Source organism: Schistocerca gregaria, chromosome 2 (genome assembly GCF_023897955.1).
Source record: "Schistocerca gregaria isolate iqSchGreg1 chromosome 2, iqSchGreg1.2, whole genome shotgun sequence".
Classification (NCBI taxonomy): domain Eukaryota; kingdom Metazoa; phylum Arthropoda; class Insecta; order Orthoptera; family Acrididae; genus Schistocerca; species Schistocerca gregaria.
Window position 1 is genome coordinate 94,447,681 of NC_064921.1, and position 15,310 is coordinate 94,462,990.

Sequence of the window (15,310 nt, forward strand, 5' to 3'; positions counted from 1 at the left end):
ACCAGGTCGGATTCAGGAAAGGGCGATCATGTACGGAACAGATCTGGTGCTTAAAGACGATATTACAAATGAAGAAATCCAGAAACACAGTAATTAAATTGATCCACTTCAGGAAAGGATACGATGCAGTGGACCGTGAAACCCTCTTTAAAGTCATGGAAGAATTTGGTATCGACCGAAAGACACAAAAAATCACAGAACAGACACTTTTAGCAACAAATAATCATAGACAGATAGTGAGTACTGTGACGAATACAGGGATTAGCGACCACAAGGCAGTTGCTGCTAGGCTGAATACTGTAACACCTACAACCATCAAAAAGAAACGCAAAGTATATCTATTTAAAAAAGGTGATGAAAATGCTCTTAACGCCTTTTTAAGAGACAGTTTTCACTCCTTCCGATCTGATCATGTAAGTGTAGGAAAGTTGTGCAATGTCTTCAAAGAGATAGTATCGACACCAATTGAGAGATATATACCACATAAATTAATAATGGATGATACTGATGCCAGATGGTACACAAAACGGGTCAGGTCGTTGTTGCAGACGAAACGAAAAAAGCAGGCCAAATTTAAAAGAATGCAATATCCCCAAGATTGGCAAAGTTTTACAGAGGTTCGAAATATAGCGCTTACTTCAATGCGAGTTGCTTATACTAATTTCCGCAACGAATTTCTGTCTCGAAATCTGGCAAAAAAGCCAAAGGGATTCTGATCATAAGTAAAGCACACCAGTGGCAAGACACAATCATACCTTCACTGCGCGATAACAATGGTGAAGTCACTGACAGTGCCACTAAAACAAAGATATTAAACACTGTTTTCCGAGACTCCTTCACCAAAGAAGACGAAGTAAATATTCCTGAGTTCCAATCAAGAACAACTACCAAGATGATAAACATAGAAGTAGATATTCTCGCTGTACCAATGCAGCTTAAATTAATTAATAAAGCCGGCCGCGGTGGCCTAGCGGTTCTAGGCGCTCAGTCCGGAGCCGCGCGGCCACTACGGTCGCAGGTTCGAACCCTGCGTCGGGCATGGATGTGTGTGATGTCCTTAGGTTAGTTAGGTTTAAGTAGTTGTTAGTTCTAGGGGACTGATGACCGCAGATGTTAAGTCACATAGTGCTCTGAGCCATGATTAATAAAGGCAAGGCCTTCGGTCCAGATTGTATACCAGTTAGTTTCCTGTCAGAGTATGCTGATAAAATAGCTCCATATTTAGCAATTATATACAACCACTCGCTCACAGAAAGATCCGTACCTAAAGACTGCAAAATTGCTCAAATCACCCCAATACCCAAAAACGGAAGTAGGAGTAATCCGCTGAATTACACCCCTATATCACAAACGTCGATCTATAGTAGGGTTTTGGAACATGTACTGTATTCCAATACTATGAAGTACCTCGAAGAAAACGTTTTATTGACACTTAGTCAGCACGGATTCAGAAAATATCGTTCTTGTGAAACACAACTAGCTCTTTATACTCATGAAGTACTAAGTGCTATCGACAGGGGATGTCAAATTGATTCCATATTTTTAGATTTCCAGAAGGCGTTCGACACCGTTCCTCACAAGCTTCTTCTAACCAAACTGCGTGCCTACGGAGTATCGCCTCACTGGATTCGTGATTTCCTGTCAGAAAGAAAATGTTCAAATGTGTGTGAAATCTTATGGGATTTAACTGCTAAGGTCATCAGTCCCTAAGCTTACACACTACTTAACCTAAATTATCCTAAGGACAAACACACACATCCATGCCCGAGGGAGGACTCGAACCGCCACCGGGACCAGCCTGTCAGAAAGATCACAGTTCGTAGTTACAGACGGAAAGTTATCTAGTAGAACAGAAGTAATATCTGGCGTTCCCCAAGGAAGTGTTATGGGCCCCCTATTCTTCCTGATCTGAATAGCCGTGTTAGATTGTTTGCAGATGAAACTGTCATTTACCGTCTTGTAAAGTCATCAGATGATCAAAACGACTAGCAAAATGATTTAGATAAGACATCCGTAAGGTGCGAAAAGTGGCAATTGACCCTAAATAAAGAAAAGTGTGAAGTTATTGACATGAGTACTAAAAGAAATCAGCTAAATTTCGATTACGCGACAATTCACACAAATCTCAAGGCTGTAAATTCAGCTAGATAATTAGGGGTTACAATCACAAATAATCTAAATTGGAACGATCACATACATAATATCGTGGGTAGAGGAAACCAAAGACTGTGATTCATTGGCAGAACACTTAGAAGGTGCAACAGGTGTACTAAAGAGAGTACTTACACCAAGCTTGTCCGCCCTATTCTGTACTATTACTGTGCGGTGTGGGATTCGCATGAGGTGGGACTGACAGATGACATCGAAAAAGTACAAAGAAGGGCAGCTCGTTTTATATTTTTGTGAAATAGGGAGATAGTGTCACAGACATGATATGTGAATTGGAGTGGCAATCATTAAAACAAAGGCGATTTTCGTTGCGACGGGATCTTCTCACGAAATTTCAGTCACCAGTTTTCTCCTTCGATTGCGAAAACATTCTATTGGCACAACCTACACAGGGAGAAATAATCATCACGATAAAATAAGAGAAATCAGGGTTCGCGCAGAAACATTTAAGTGCTCTCTTTTCCCGCATGCTGTTCGAGAATGGAACGGTAGAGAGACATCTTGAAGGTGGTTCATTGAACCCTCTGCCGGGCGCTTTATTGTGAATAGCAGAGTCATCACGTAGCTGTGGATGTAGATGTACAGGAATAACATCCAAAGTGAAATTCATGGGCGACATATCAGAACCCTTCGAAATCAAAACTGGATTCCGACACGGGCATTGGCTATCCCCAATGCTTTGAAGTATTGTTCTAGAAAAGGCAATGGGAATCTCATGTAAATGGCATCCAAATTGGTATCACAGAAGAGAACCGAAGTAAAGTCAAGTACCTCGCTTTTGCTGACGGTGTTGCAGTTAACGCCAATAACACAACATAAGCAATTCACGCAGTGGAAAAACTACAAGAAATTTCACAAAAAACCGGACTACAGATATCTTATAAAGAAAACCTAATATATTAAAGACAGCCAGAAAATAAATCCTATCACAAAACACGGTAAAACTGCACAACTCTGCTATATTACATACCTCGCACAAACTATACAGTCCTCAGGATTAAACCGAATCGCGAATCACCAAGCTCCAGAAGGACTACAAGCTAAAATGGGCGCATTACAACAAGAAGTGCATTTCGTCAGATGCAAAATTAAGGTACTATAGAACAGTGATTCTTCCAGAAAAATCTACGCAGCTGAAACAATGGTGATTGATGGTCATTCAAAATTAGGAAAACAGAAAAGCAGGAAAGAAAAATTCTCAGGAAGATATACGGAGCAATCAGTAAAAACGGAAAAACTGCATTTGGATGAAGAGACCAACACACTAACAGACGAAATCAGAAAACGCCGAGCCAAAGTTTATACAGATATCTACAGGGTGGAAGAATCCAGAACAGCAAGGAAACTTCTCAATATTATAGCAAAGAGTAAATGCAACACAGAATGGCTGAAAGAAGTCCAGAGGGATCTGCAGCAGATCATCATAAGAATTCTCGAAGACCGCAGTGAGTACCGGAATAAAATCACAGGTGTGAAATTTGAGGAAAGAACATCGCGCCAGCCTCGTAAAAAATGGAATTTCACCAGTAAAAGTAACAGTATTAGTATAAGAGAAACTGTACATATACAAAGCTGTAATAGGTACTGCAATGTAAAGTAAAAGATTGTTTTTAACTGTATTATTATTTGTAAAACAAAGAGATGTAAAAAGAAATTCAAACAGTAACAAGAACTGTGAATTTAAAATCAGTGTTACTTAGTGTATTGTAAAAAAACAAGATTTGTGAATGTAAAGCTGTATTACTACTGTGATTATTTATGTCTGAATAAAAGTTTGTTATCTGTTACAATATGTCTTTGTTGCTATTTCAGAAATCTCTACACGTACCAACGCGGAAGATGCTCGATGCATTAGTTTGAAGCATGAGGGAGGTAACGCTTAAGATAGATGAAAAAAAGTGATCATTAAATGAGATTTCGCCTTTCGTTCTGCACATATAGGTTTTTGGAAACAAGCGGAACGTGGTCGTGTCTGCTTCCAGAGGCATATAGACACACGTTTGAAATTTATGACCTGCGTGTGCTTGAACAAAGCCACTGACGTAGGATCTTGGCAAAGGTACATACTAGGTGATAGGTAAAAAGAAGGAAAAACACAGAATATGAGGAAAAAAGTTCAACGTTTTCATTAGTTCAACTTAAAAGTAATTTTACATTTACCTAAGCAGGCGCCACACTGTTTTCAACATCTTCTTCTTCTTCAGATGCCGGATAGCAGGCCACTCGTAGAATTCCTAGTCTTGAATAGACGCAAAACTTGAAGATTCATTGCACCCCTGTGATGCCCTCTTCGCATTTGGCGTAGATGATGGTATCACGATGATCGAATGTTCGAAGTGACTTCATCATATCTTTACAAGGTACGCCACGATCGTCGCAATGTAGTCCTTTGAAGAAACGTGTTAGCCACTTTGCACTCTTCCGTGTTTTTCTTCTGTGTACTATGAATGCAACAACTTTAAATATGAATGATCTACACTCAACACCATAGAAACCTTGAATGTCGGCAACGATGTTCGCACTGCGGACGTCATTGTAAAATGCTCTGGGTATGACACAGCACTTGGTCATTTATATAGTGCACTGCATAACGTCAGTAAGTGGGCAATAGTTAATTACACAGTCATGTAGAACATACACTGCAGTTGGTAGGAGTTGTGGGAAATTTGACAAGGATTAAAATTCGATTAGTAGATTTATTGGTCGTGATTTAATTATCTCTTTCTAATTACAACATTCTACTTCGATGATTGGTGCCAGCTTCTTGAATTTCCTTGGACGGAGTAGGCAGCCTTCCTCTTCAACACCTTCACAGTAAGAAGCACGGAACCTTGTATACATATCATGTGTTAGATTGTACACATTGTGGCCGCACTGTAGCAGTAAATTGTTATACTGATAGAATTCGGAATTCAAGTAGACTTTGGGGTTAGTTAAATTACAGTTGTCAAATATGGAGGTATAATTTGATAAATTCCCCCTTCTATTGGTCTGAGATGCAAGGATGATGAATCACAGCTGCACGGAGGTTTTAATAGCCCATGTTCACTCACTGTTGATAGCACCGGAACTCAAAAACCTCCCATGTGCGGGAAGTTAATGGCAGATATATACCGGTATTTAGAGCTTTTAAAAGCTTCAAACGCTCTTTGTCCACCACATTAATATGCGGAATTTTCCATATAGTGCTACTGATGATGCTCTGAGTCCCTTCTTGAGATCCTTGAATGTGTGAGTTGCTATCCGTTGCGATCCGTACCAGAATAATTTCCTGTTTAGCATTCATAATAATCGGCTGCATGTCCTCCAAAATACCCCACAAGCATTTTTAGACGTATGAATGCAGTAAATCGGCAGTACCCTTTTGCTGTTCGGCCCACAGGCTCGTCTGTGTACCATCTTGCATTTTCTAAGCCATTCACATCCAACGGTGATGATGAGACATGTGTTTTAAGGGTTGATGCTATGCCAACCTTACAGGTGCGATCAATCGCTACCCTATGTAGTTGATATCGTATTTCCTGGAACATGAATGGCGAAACATTATATGTAAGCTATGATCCCACTGTATGACTACCATCCTTTTTCTTAAATGATCCAAATATATGAAACTCTGGCATGGAAGAGTTAAAGCGTCTCGGTACTGGATGACAATCCTAGTTTCATCGTTCTTGTTAAATGTCGTTGAAGCAAAAGTTTCATGCTAAAAGTATTCCTGGAGTATGATTCGCTCATCATATTCCACTGGGTGAGATATACTGAGAAACGATATCATTGTGAGGTTTGAAGACTACTGATTTAAGAAACTGGTAGTTCGCACGTGTTATCACCTTGTCGTTCTGCTGCGACGTGCTATGCTGTGCGCTGTGTGCGCTGGTTTTATAGCTTACGCCCATCGGGTCTTAGATGTTGCCGTACAATGATTTCCTCACCACGAAAACCAACAAATTGATTATTCTGGTTCACAATACGCAGCTCAATGTCGTCCGATGTATGAACTGTCTCTGGAAGGTATATAGCGTTGATAGGAGTCTCAAGAATCTTACACCCTGTTACAACTGATGAGAAAAATCCGTAAATGGCTCTAAGCACTGTGGGACTTAACATCTGAAGTCATCAGTCCCCTATACTTAGGAGTACCTAAACCTACATAACCTAAGCACATCAGACACATTCATTCCTGAGGCTCGATTCGAACCTGCGACCGTAGCAGCAGCGCTGTTCCGGACTGAAGCGCATAGAACCGCGCGGCAATGGGGGCCGGAGAATCCGTAAATTGAATGAATCAATTTATAGTTGAGATATGAGTTCATTGCAATGTTACATTCAATACGGATTGTACTGACAGATAGAATATCCACCGTCTGATCAGATTTATAAAATTTGCTACGATCCGTCTTCAAAACCTGCCCCTCTGTGAAACCAAGCAGTGGCCCTACTGAAGCTTTCTGTTTAAAGTGAATAGATGCATTCACAGTCCTTATTTCAGATTTAAGTGTACTGGTGTTTGCACGGAGCTCAGTCCCTTTTTCAGATTGTTTTAAAATTTCTGTTAAATCGTCGATATCGTATTCACTAGGTTCCATTTCCACAATTTCGTTTGTACCATTAATTTCCAGATGCAGTTTATGGTAAGCCTATGTGATACTTCGGCTGTTGTTGTATGTCTGCACTACAATCAGTGCGATACTGCAAGCTCCAGTGCTTAAATCAATTTGTGGGGAGTACTTCGCATGTAATACAGATAATCGTTCTTTTAAAGTCATAGTGTACGACACTGCAGCTGAACACCAAAGGCCGAATGGATGCTTAATGCCCGTCCTCGTATATCATCCGTAAACGTCAGGATGCACTGATGACCACCCAAATGTACTAAAGTATTGGTAGCGTCGAAAATTGTAGAACACGTCTACTGACTGTGATGTATTGTTGTAATTCCTCTAGAGGTTGCAGTCGCCGAATGAGTGGAAGCGGTAAATGTTATTTGTATTTCTTTTTTTAACATATGCTACCCAACGATTTCCAGGCCCTCCTGCTACATCCAGATTCACAATTCCGCTTTCTCGTCCACACAGTATTCGGTAGAGTATTCCGCATAAACATACCTCCGAATATTAAATTTCTTCTTCATAAAGATAAGCAGATCCGTATTTGTAAGCGCCCTGTCTGGTAGGACTGCTAGCAGGCTTTTATGTTTATGAGGGCACTTAGTCCTTTCTTGTATGGTTTCAAGTATAGTCCTTTTCTGGATGGCTGCTGCCTCGATCATGCGGCTATGTCTTCGTGCTTCCTGCAAGTGCTCCTGAGAGATTCGTGCATTCTTGCGTATCCTGGCAATAACGGAGCATTCCCAGCCAGTGGACGTACCGTCGACAGACCGGATAGGGCAGAAATGAGGAAGAGAATAGTTCCACCCGACGTCTGGGTATAGGTAGAACTCAGAGTAATTTAATCGGTCTTCTTTTTCTCACTCCTTTCTTTTTAGCTCCATACATGGCTGTCAGGGTACAGTTTTTCATGCCCACTTTGGTTATCATCTTCTTCCTTAGCGCCCTACGTAGCGCGCTCGTAACTTGGCTGACCTTCTTCACACCCAGGCCAAACTCAACTATATCATGCATAGTTTATTCAGCTGCAAAACGTTGACCTATACCAATATACCTTCTCGAACGTATTGCCTTAGCTTTATCAACTAAAGTTCGATTGGCTGTGTGACGAGTTTTATTTGAAGCATATGGGAGATGTCGTGTCCCACACAAGCTTCATCGAGCAGATGTATCCCATAATCACTGCGTTTCAATTGATTTTGAGGCTTTGTTTCAGGTCTGCAGTAATTATATCGAGGAATGTGTAATTCATCTGGTAGTTTGTCAAGAATACTGCCTCCACCCCTGTTATGTGTCTCCTATCACACGTGTTATGCTACTTGGGTGGTCGTGGTCTGCGCACCCTATTATGAAGCAAATCATCAGCTGTTATGTGATGCGCGAAAACCAAATCATTTCCTAACGCATTATTCCTTAGACGCCATATGACTTTATCTACTAGATACGTGTCTGGCAATGAGCTCTTCTATAGCTTTTTAAGAACTGCTATTGTCCTTTAAGAGACAGGTTCTAGGATTAGTTTCCTGCACTTCGGAATTTGTAAAGATCGGTTGACCAGTTTGGCATCTATGACATCACAAATGGTGTCCTGTGTTTTTAAATACCTACTAAATCAACTACATTAAATTAGTGCTTGTTTGTAGCCAGCATTTTAATGCGATTGTAACCTATATATAGCAATCTGATATCACGAACATCCGTTGCGCTCATTCTTATTGTGCGATGTTTGGTGCGTTAATATTCTGCAGTTATTTGTGCGCGGTTATTGGTTCATTTGTGTGAGCAACAAAGATTGAATCGCATCCACATTTTGGCTTTCACTGTCCTGTTCAGACGTTCCACGATACTCGCCTTCAGGTGGATGAACTTCGAGTAGTGATGTATTCCATACCGCTCCATCACAGTCTTCAAATATCTACTGTAAAATTCGCGGTTGTGCTGTCTTTAAAGGTTGTCTGGGATTCAGTTCACCCTGCCTGCAGCAATCGCTCAAACACATGCGTGACATGCTCGCGCTTATCGCTTTCGAGGGTAATGTCCAGACACATTAAGAGTAAGTATCAATGACCATTAAAATACACTACTGGAAATTGAAATAAGAACACCGTGAATTCATTGTCCCAGAAAGAGGAAACTTTATTGACACATTCCTGGGGTCAGACACATCACATGATCACACTGACAGAACCACAGGCATATAGACACAGGCAACAGAGCATGCACAATGTCGGCACTAGTACCGTGTATATCCACCTTTTGCAGCAATGCTGGCTGCTATTCTCCCATGGAGACGATCGTAGAGATGCTGGATGTAGTCCTGTGGAACGGCTTGCCATGCCATTTCCACCTGGCGCCTCAGTTGGACCAGCGTTCGTGCTGGACGTGCAGACCGCGTGAGACGACGCTTCATCCAGTCCCAAACATGCTCAATAGAGGACAGATCCGGAGATCTTGCTGGCCAGGGTAGTTGACTTACACCTTCTAGAGCACGTTGGGTGGAACGGGATACATGCGGACGTGCATTGTCCTGTTGGAACAGCAAGTTCCCTTGCCGGTCTAGGAATGGTAGAACGATGGGTTCGATGACGGTTTGGATGTACCGTGCACTATTCAGTGTCCCCTCGACGATGACCAGAGGTGTACGGCCAGTGTAGGAGATCGCTCCCCACACCATGATGCCGGGTGTTGGCCCTGTGTGCCTCGGTCGTATGCAGTCCTGATTGTGGCGCTCACCTGCACGGCGCCAAACACGCATACGACAATCATTGGCACCAAGGCAGAAGCGACTCTCATCGCTGAAGACGACACGTCTCCATTCGTCCCTCCATCCACGCCTGTCGCGACACCACTGGAGGCGGGCTGCACGATGTTGGGGCGTGAGCGGAAGACGGCCTAACGGTGTGCGGGACCGTAGCCCAGCTTCATGGAGACGGCTGCGAATGGTCCTCGCCGATACCCCAGGAGCAACAGTGTCCCTAATTTGCTGGGAAGTGGCGGTGCAGTCCCCTACGGCACTGGGTAGGATCCTACGGTCTTGGCGTGCATCCGTGCATCGCTGCTGTCCGGTCCCAGGTCGACGGGCACGTGCACCTTCCGCCGACCACTGGCGACAACATCGATGTACTGTGGAGACCTCACGCCCCACGTGTTGAGCAATTCGGCGGTACGTCCACCCGGCCTCCCGCATGCCCACTATACGCCCTCGCTCAAAGTCCGTCAACTGCACATACGGTTCACGTCCACGCTGTCGCGGCATGCTACCAGTGTTAAAGACTGCGATGGAGCTCCGTATGCCACGGCAAACTGGCTGACACTGACGGCGGCGGTGCACAAATGCTGCGCAGCTAGCGCCATTCGACGGCCAACACCGCGGTTCCTGGTGTGTCCGCTGTGCCGTGCGTGTGATCATTGCTTGTACAGCCCTCTCGCAGTGTCCGGAGCAAGGATGGTGGGTCTGACACACCGGTGTCAATGTGTTCTTTTTTCCATTTCCAGGAGTGTATATTTGAAGCGGTTATTCACACGTGAATATTCCCTCATGTCGACAACATCTGTCTGCCACATGCCGTCCAAATTCTAAATCATAACGTACTTACGAAGGCAGATTTTGCGTGCTGGTTTGTGCAGTTCTCGAAGTATAGTCTCCATACGTATTCCATATTACCCCTCCCTCTAAGCTCAGAAATTATTGAAACAACTTTATTCGATCGAGCAGTATTACCAGCAGCAGCTGATGCCCTGAGCAATCGTAGCCGTTCTGTTAGCTCATTGAGATGATCAATATATATATTCTGCGGGAGTCGATTGCTCACTCTTTTTTGCGGAATGTCATTACCATAACCACTGCTGTTTTTCACACCTTCCAATATAGGTTTTATAGTGTATTTGTATTACATATTACTTTAGCTTTTTGCATTCTTATGCAGATCAGTCAAAAGCAATATTTCATGATACAATGCCAGATCTTTAGACGAACAATTTACAGCTCCTGTGGGTCTTAGGAAAATGGACAGGCGATCTTTGAAACTGTCTATCGCCTATGTGTGCTGTGTTCTTAGTTTAAGTTATAGGCTACGTGCCCAGCATGTACGGCTTTTCAACAGTGACATCGAATGTTTTATCATAGCGTCGCTATGACTGGTAGTGAATCTGGCAATAGCGTCATCGTCGTCGTTGTGCATTTTCGATGAGAGTTCATCGAGAGATTCAGTGACTGATTTTAAGGTTTCTCACAGTGTCTACCCCAGCTTCAAATGGCCTAATCTTATCAACCGTACCTTCTCTGCAAAGGATTTCCGTTCCTCGATGGCTTTACGCTTAATCAACATCTCGTTGAATATTAATCGGGCTTCTGTGCAGCGTAAGGTTTTATATATCCACCCTTCTTCTTCTTATGCTGCTCCCCCTTCTCTGTACAGCTATTTCCCCTTTAGTTAAGTAGTTTACATTCTTTTGGATTGCATTAACCTGATCATTAAATGCATTGTTCAGTCCCAGAAGGGTATCAGAATAAATTTTTCTTTTTTGCGTACGCCTCCGATATTACGTTCGAGAGCTAGAATTTTCTTGTCCATGTACAAGCGAATGTATTTTATACGCACACACGCACTGTCAGACCGAGCTCCGGCATGTTCGCAATTTATCCATGGTGATGAGTACACAGATGTACTCATCTCTTTCCATGGCTATATGCAACTACAGTGAAGAGCGAAAGAAACTGGTATATCTGCCTAATATCGTGTAGGGCGCCCACGAGCACACGAAACTGCCACAACTAGTGTCTGCATTAGTGCTGGAGGGAACTGACTTCTGCAGGGCTGTCCATAAATCCGTAAGAGCAGGAGGGGATGGAAATCTCATCTGAACAACACGTTGTAAGGCATCCCAGATATGCTCAATAATGTTCATGGCCGGTGAGTTTGGTGCCCAGCATCGATGTTTAAACTCAGAAGAGTGTTCCTGGAGCAACTCTAGCTATTCCGTAAGCGTGATGTGTAGCATTGTCCCGCTGGAAGTGGCCAAGTCCGTCGGAATGTACAATGGACATGAATGAATTCAGGTGAGCAGACAGGATGCTTTCGTACGTGTCACCTGTCAGAGTGACGTATCAGGTGTCGCATATCACTCTAACTGCACACGCCCCAAACCATTACAGAGCCTTCAACAGCTTGAACAGTCCATGGATTCATGACGCTGTCTCCACACCCGTACACGTCCATCTGCTCGAAACAATTTGTACCGAGACTCGTCCGACCAGGCAACATGTTTGCAGTCATGAACAGTGCAATGTCGCTGGTGACGGGTCCAGGCGAGGCATAAAGCCTTATGTGTTGCAGTCACCAAGGGTACACGAGTGGGCCTTAGCTCTAAAAGCCCATATCGATGATGTTTCGTTGAGTGATTCGCACGCTGACACTTGTTGATGGTCCACCATTGAAATATGCAGCAATTATGGAAGGGTTGCACTTCTGTCACGTTGAACGATTCTCTTCAGTCGTCATTGGTCCCGTTGTTGCATGATCTTTCTCCAGCCACAGCTATGTCGGAGATTTGGTGTCTTACAGGATTCCTGATATTCACAGTACACTTGTGAAGTGGTCCTACGGGAAAATCCCCTCGGAAATGCTGTGTCCCATCACTTGTGTCTCGAATATAACACTTATATAGGTGCTGCAAGCCGCTGCACGATATTCTGAGTCTATACGTATCTCTGTATTTGAATAAGCTTGCATATACCATTTACTTTGGCGCTTCATTGCATATAGAAATCCTGTAGGTTCCCTCTAGACATGCCATCATTCAGTTTTCTTGTTATATCAATAACTAGAATCCTATACTGTGAATTATTCCAGCAATGTGCACTCTGTGAGTGATTCCAGCAATGTGCACTCATATTTACAAAATCAATGAACTTCATGTCGGTTCCTACATGAACCTGGTAAATGTGTTTTGAATTCAGATGGTCCTGCTTAAATGCCATAATTAGGTTTTCAGTATACCTCACCAGTTGTATTCTGAAATATGTCAGACGCAGATAAAATACATCAACAGCCATATGACGACCAAAGCAGAAATATCGTCGAATTTCATCTTCATTTTCCAGAGCAACAAGGTTAAATGTGAACACTTAACTTGGCTTTACTTTTTCAACTGGAGGCATATCACTGATCTCACTGAATGTCCTATATTTCACATCGTCTACAGCCTACAATATCTCCTCTAATAGTAGGTATTTAAGCTGAAACAATGATTTTGACAATCCACATACGTGCTCAAAGGGGATTCCGTCTGGATGTTTTAGCAGTGGCATGAGAACATTTGTCTCGGATGGACCTATAATTACTGCACGTATGTTGTTAGGAAGGAGTACACCATTCTTCTTCTAGTCTTCTTGCACGACGTCACAGCCGTTACAACAAAGTCTTGATGCTTCACACACACTGCCATGATATCTACTACATCAGATACTGTTGTGCAATTGGCTTTTACAGACAATAATGAACACTATGCCCTACCGTGATACTATGTCAGGTACTGACGTGCAATGCGTTTTTACGGAGAATATAGTTAATTGACAATATGTTCTGCGGTTGCATGATTGCAATGAAAATACTGGTAGCAATAACTTCAGTACTTGCAATATAATAAGAGGTAAAAAATAAAACACATACTTGGGTACAAACACTTTTATTCAGTAATCATACATGGGTGCGCTACACCAACAGGTTCTTTCTTTATCTTAACACCAGTACGGAATACAGATGAAAAATCCTTCTTCCCAGCACATAATTCAACATACATTTCTCTCAAACTTATTGGCAGTACATTAGATTCCGTTGGCACCTTATTGACCCACTGTTCGAAGTCCTCTGCCTGCACATTGTTCGTACAGAGATACTCTGCAATGTCCCTATACATAACTTTAACACAAGGCCGCCATCTGTTCAGTCTTTCCAACACAATGGATTGCACCACCTGTAGACCGAACAACGTTGTAACGGTGGAGTGCTGTAGGTAAAAAGATGTGTCACCCGATTTCACACGGAGAGTCATCATACACTATTGTAATGGACACAGTCAGAGCAGCACAGTAAATGTCCAGGGGAAATAAGCTCGGACGATACTTGGCGGTCAACCACCGCTTGATGCAGGCTTTTGCAAGACACACTTGATCCCATACCACCTCCATAAACCTCACTTTAACACTTTCAGCTGCATTCTCGATCTCTATCACAACAGGCCAGTCTCCTTCTGCGGAAGCTGCTATACCAATATGTAAACGCTTCGAACCACTAGTCGTTAAATCATACACTGAAGTGAACAGTAGTGGTGCACAGGGCTTAATTGGTACCTTCTCATACACTACATCCTCACACAGTCCATGCAGTACCACTGGAATATTCTGTGATGGCCAGTATGATGGGGGTCCAGTACTGACCTAAAAGATGCTGATTAAGACCCTTGGTGCACGTCAGTGAGTCAGGGGCTGACTGGGTGTCTTCAGCCGACAGCAAAATGTCCGGCTCCACTAAGCGGACCATGTTCACGACGATACTCCAGGGTGCTGCTCCTGTCACGGATCGGGACGCGCTGGGACACGTGACTGCTGCAGATCCCGACAGAGGTTGGAGGACATCACATCCACTGTTGAGCCAAGAAGAAAAATCGTTTCATGTGATAATATGAGCACAAAGACTTCATGTTCCTCACATGGGAGTAATACAGACATTAAACAAGTAGTACTTACTCTTCTGCACCTTCTTCCTGTTCTGCTGGTGCTGCAGCTGGGCAGCACTGGACAGTCTTGACTGGCACTTCATTCTGACTGATTGACTGCAACTGAGGCTGCAGAGCTGCTGTGCCCGCCTTGTATATCCCATGGTGATCGGAAGCTGCATTTCTGTTTACTACTGCCAATTTCAAACGCCTCTGGTTGTATAATTGTTTTGGGGGGAGGGCAGTTGGAGGGGGTGGATTTGGGCTTCCATCTGGGAGGATCAGGGTTCGTGTCCCTAAAACAGCCCCGCCATTTTGGGTTTCCCACCACTTCTCGAAAGGGGGTGGGACATCAGCACAGCCCTGGGACAAAGAAATTCCCGCTAAAATTCGAAAATCCCTCCAAAATTCGAAATTCTCTCCAAAATTCTAAATTCCCGCTCATGGGTAGGTGGGGGAGAGGGAGTGGGCGGGACCCATGCGCTGGCTGAGGAAAACACATGACGTCATCTGGGGGTGGGAGTTCGGTAATTAATTAATCAATTTAATTAATTTGCAAATCAATTTGATATCTATATTGCACCCATTCTGCCACTATCCGACTACTGAGAATCGCTGCAAAGATGGTCGAAACGACATTATTAATAGTTATTTTTACTTTAGAAGTAAAGTGGCCCAATGTACTAAAGGAACTTATAGGAATGGAAAAACGTGCTTGTCATTACTTTTGGATTCCAATGCAACACTTTCAGTCTTCCTTTCACAGTTCCACGTAACTAATGGTGAGTCATCTGGATTATACCGAAACAGAATGATTC